The following is a 5,000-nucleotide window of genomic DNA, read 5'->3' as shown; positions in this document are numbered from 1 at the left end:
CTCTCTCTCTCTCTCTCTCTCTCTCTCTCTCTCTCTCTCTCTCTCTCTCTCTCTCTCTCTCTCTCAACACTGTTGTAGTTTACATACCCCAATGGAAATTTATAATTGCTAGAAAACTTCTCGAACAAATAAGTATCGGGAAAAATCTTTTGTAGAAATTAGATCTCTACAGTTATGTATTATTTATCACGATTATTTATTTCATATACAATTTGAAAAAGGAACGCTGCTGTGTAACCAAAGGGAGCAAAAATCACAAAGAAAAGGGTCCTGCAGGTTCAGAAAAAAAATGTGAATAATTGATATTATAAATAAATAAATAAATAAATAAATAATCTATGATATGAGGGCGTTTCGGAATTTGCATTAAAAAACGCAATCCTATTTTTAGTATTCAAAACAAAACGAGGCCCCGCTGGGATTCGAACCCAGGATCTCCTGTTTACTAGACAGGCGCTTTAACCATCTAAGCCACGGCGCCGAACGGGAACCTCATCCTTATTCCTCAGACACCTGTCTGGGACGCACTCAGCAATAAGCCAGTCAAACCATCTGAAACGGGGTTAAGTGACGAACCCGTTCGAACACCGCAGAGAGTTCTAGAACCAGAACAGCGTTACTGTGACGTGTGGTGCAGTGGGGCTCAAAGTGTGGCGGGGCGCGGCTGTGACTGAAGGGACAGTTCTGTAAAAATTTTAAAAAAAATAAAGGATAGAAAATGTTTAATAAATACCTGAATGACAGCTAATTAGTTCAAGTGCTTACCTTTCAAACGAGCCGTTGATGATCACTCTAGGACAGGGGTGTCTAACCCTGGTCCCGGTGAGCCACTGGGGCTGCTGGTATTCGTTTCAACCAGTCTCTCAGTTACTTAATTGAACCAGTTATTGGCTGAATTCGTTCAAGATGAACAGGTGCTCCAGATCTTTAGGCGCTGATGATGTAGAGACAGCTATAAAACCTGCAGGATAGGGCGGGAGAACCCGGCTCTAGGACTTGTAGAACCGGGGAAATGTGCTTGAAGAGGCGATGGCAGTGAACAGAGCCCGCATAGATGCCATGTATCTCGAGCCAAGTGTTAAAACACACCAATATTTTATCACGTGTTATTTTTTTCCTGGATTGAATGTAAATCGCGTATTTTTCCGAGATTTAGCCAACAAAAAAAAAAAAAGATTCTAGAGATTACAGTCTGGAGCAGGGCTCCTCAACCCCGGTCCTGCGTGGGGACCCCACGCTGTGTCTGCTGGGTTTCAGACCCTTCATTGAACTGATACATAGATGACACTGCTCTAGACCACAGTAAGAAAACACATTCACGTTCACATAGCTGCTGTTCTGAATGAACCATCACGGTCCTGGAGGAAGACCCCGCTCCGGGTTTAACAGCGAACACGAGGTCAAGGGCTTCAGAATCCGCACGGAGAGGGGAATCGGTTCAATTAAACCATTGAGAAGAGGGCTGTCTGGAACAGAAACCCGGAGCGGAAGGATCGTAAAATAAATACATTTATTTTAATGATTATATGTGATAGTTACTGGCATGTGTATAATACAGCGTCATGTGATCTGGGTTGTTTACCGTGACGCGGCGTTGCTTGGATACGGTTTCATAGTGTAGTGGTTGTCATCCCCAGTAAAACCACTGTTTTCAAATTTGAATTCCTAACTTTATTTTTATAGGTGTAATAAAATAACAACGAGGATTAGAAACGAAGCAGGAGAGTTTAAAAAGCTATTGGTCTCCAAAGTCAATTATTATTATTATTATTATTAATAATAATAATAATAATAATAATAATAATCATGAAGGATTCGTCAAAAAGTATGATATTTGCCCTCCCATATTACTCAATTTCCTACTTTCTGTTTTGTTTTTAGCTAACGGTTTCGCTTTACATTTTAATAATCTAACAAGAAAATACCATTTTTATTTTTATATATATATATATATATATATATATATATATATATATATATATATATATATATCATTTATTTTAAAAGAAAAAAAAAAGCAAGAGGAATGGTGACCCAGCGGGGTTCGAACCCGTGTCTCTGCAGCAGTTCCCCGGCGCACAGACACGGCTTCGCTACCCGCTCAGCCACAGAGCTACGCTCCGATCACTGCTGCACTTACCGCGCTTTTGTTTTGACAAGGACCAGTCACAGTAGAATGCGGAACACGTCACGCGTTCCGTTCTTAGAACAGCGCGCAGCCGGTACCGTATTGTATATCATCTCTCGAGCAGGAGACACTGTGTCAGCATGCATCCGGAGTGTCGGTTACACTTCAAATGGTTAGCTTTAAAAACTCGCACCGCAGTGCATTCAGGGGGGAGGGGGGGAGGGGGGGGGGGGGGGTATCAACTGGCCCTTTTGTGTGAAACAAAAGGGGGAACCGTGGGAAATAAATCCACTCAGCGCAGAGCAATACCCTGTTACCCCGCCGCCACCCCGACCCGGCTGATCTGGGGGGGGGGTCTTTCACTCGCTAGCCAATCACGAGTCCCCTCGTCTAAGGGTCGAGGGGGAGGGAGCATTCCAAAGTAAAAAAAACAAAAAAAAACTTTCTCTCTCTCTGATTGTAACACAATATACCCTGTAGGGTCTATAGGGTCCCCCCTCCCCCCTCCCCCCTCCCCCCTCCCCTCCTCCCCTCCTCCCCTAACCCCTCCCCTCCGCCCCGCCCCCCGTCTCCCGGGCAATGTCAATCTCCTGGAAGCTCCTCCTTCTTTTGCCTCAACGCTGGACTCGGCAGGACTGTAAACTTGCGAAGTTGGAGCCGCCGTCGTTTAAGGATAAAGAAACGGTAATCATGTCTTCAGATAGATACTGTATATATGAATATGTACGGCAGTGCTTTGAAAAGGGAACGCCGCTGTGCACCAGAAAGAGCAAAGAGAAAACAAGAGCACGCAGCTGCCAAAATGGGAACGACTTTCAACATCCAGCTAAGGAGGGACTTGGAGTCCCAAACGTCCCTATATGATTACCTTCTATATATATATATCCGTTATTCTCATTTTGTACCTACAAATATATGTATGTGTATATATATAGACAGATAGACAGACAGACAGATACACAGACAGACAGACAGACAGACAGACAGACAGACAGACAGACAGATAGATAGATAGATAGATAGATAGACAGATTGATACTATAGCTAGCTAGATATGAAGTCGATTATTAAGGTTTTATTAATGCGTGCTCGTCGGTTTTAATTCAGGTTGTTCGTATATGCAGGTAGGTAGATAGACGCTTCACGGCTGCACATGTTTTGTTGTTATTTTATTATTTCAGGTTTGTTTATTTCAAAATGATATTTAAAAAAAAAAAAAAAAAAGCGCGTCTTAATGTGATCTTAATAAGGAACTCGGCAGAATCGGAAAGTCGATGCGAATGTCTTATTTTCAAGTTTCGTTTTTGTGGTGGCTGTTTGGGGACTTGAAGTTTGATAAATAGATAGATTCATTGATAGATATAGATAGATAGATAGATAGATAGATAGATAGAACACGTTTATTCTGCATGGATTACTAGAAACGTTACATCTAAAAGCACAGGAGAGTGTTATAAAGCGCAGCGCAACCATGATAAGCACAGGGATCCGTCTCACTTCACTCGCGTATTTCCAAACACAAAACTAAAAAAACGATCATTAGGCAATACTAACCCTACCCCCGTTATTCTTATTAGAACACCGTGTGTTTGCCCGGGTCGCCTGAGATCCGAAGTTCACTGAAGGTAAAGTGCTCATGGAGGGTGAGGGGAGGGGACGGGGAGGGGGAGGGGGGGGGGGAGGGGGGAGGGGGAGGGGGGAGGGGGGCCGGGGGGAGGTTGCAGTCTGGCCGGCTGCCCGTTTCGCATTCCCGGCTCGGAGTTCACTACGCGGAAATCATACAAGAAGTCTTGTGCTTATTTTTGTTCAGTAGATTTTAATGATACATTCCTGGCTTAAAAATCCCTTCTATAAATTCTAACCCGCTGTATTGACAGCGCAGACTTCCAGCTTTTACACGACAGTGAACAATATCTAAACCGAAGACATTCAGAAAGACTCCGTTTGTAAAAGTATCCCCATAGTAAAAGCACAGAGAGGTGTGGTAAAGCATAGGGAAGCATTGTAAAGCACAGAGAGGTGTGGTAAAGCATAGGGAAGCATTGTAAAGCACAGAGAGGTCCGGTAAAGCATAGGGAAGCATTGTAAAGCACAGAGAGGTCTGGTAAAGCATAGGGAAGCATTGTAAAGCACAGAGAGGTGTGGTAAAGCATAGGGAAGCATTGTAAAGCACAGAGAGGTCTGGTAAAGCATAGGGAAGCATTGTAAAGCACAGAGAGGTCTGGTAAAGCATAGGGAAGCATTGTAAAGCACAGAGAGGTGTGGTAAAGCATAGGGAAGCATTGTAAAGCACAGAGAGGTCTGGTAAAGCATAGGGAAGCATTGTAAAGCACAGAGAGGTCTGGTAAAGCATAGGGAAGCATTGTAAAGCACAGAGAGGTGTGGTAAAGCATAGGGAAGCATTGTAAAGCACAGAGAGGTGTGGTAAAGCATAGGGAAGCATTGTAAAGCACAGAGAGGTGTGGTAAATGCGTGGAATAAACAGGGGACAGCATGGGGTTTAAGTGGAATGATATTTGGCTTGTTTTGGTAACTCCTGCTGTCTGTCTGCCTCTCCCTGTCTCTCTCCTCCACTCAGGAGGATGCGTTCGGGGAAGCTGCGCGTGGCGGTGATCGGTGCCGGGGCGGCGGGTCTGTGTGCCGCGAGACACATCCTGGCGCGGGAGGGCTCCTTCTCCCCCCCCACGGTGTTCGAGCTGAGCGAGCGGGTCGGGGGCACCTGGGTCTACGAGGAGCGAGTCGGCAAGGATCAGAGAGGCAGGACTGTGCACAGCAGCATGTACCGGGACCTGAGGTGAGAGACACACACCTGTACACAGGTATAGAGAGAGAGAGAGACAGAGAGACACACACCTGTACACAGGTATAGAGA

The 5,000-nt window shown here is 44.8% G+C and overlaps 1 non-coding gene across 1 annotated transcript; it reads right to left on the bottom strand.

Moving 5' to 3' along the window:
* Window positions 1-407: 407 nt before the first annotated feature.
* Window positions 408-481, bottom strand: trnat-agu (transfer RNA threonine (anticodon AGU)). Its single transcript has one exon. It is a non-coding gene; the product is annotated as a tRNA-Thr (tRNA).
* Between the last annotated feature and the right edge of the window lie 4,519 nt (window positions 482-5,000).

This window comes from Acipenser ruthenus, unplaced genomic scaffold, assembly GCF_902713425.1.
Source record: "Acipenser ruthenus unplaced genomic scaffold, fAciRut3.2 maternal haplotype, whole genome shotgun sequence".
Taxonomy (NCBI): Eukaryota; Metazoa; Chordata; class Actinopteri; order Acipenseriformes; family Acipenseridae; genus Acipenser; species Acipenser ruthenus.
This window is presented reverse-complemented; position numbering and strand designations above follow the sequence as displayed.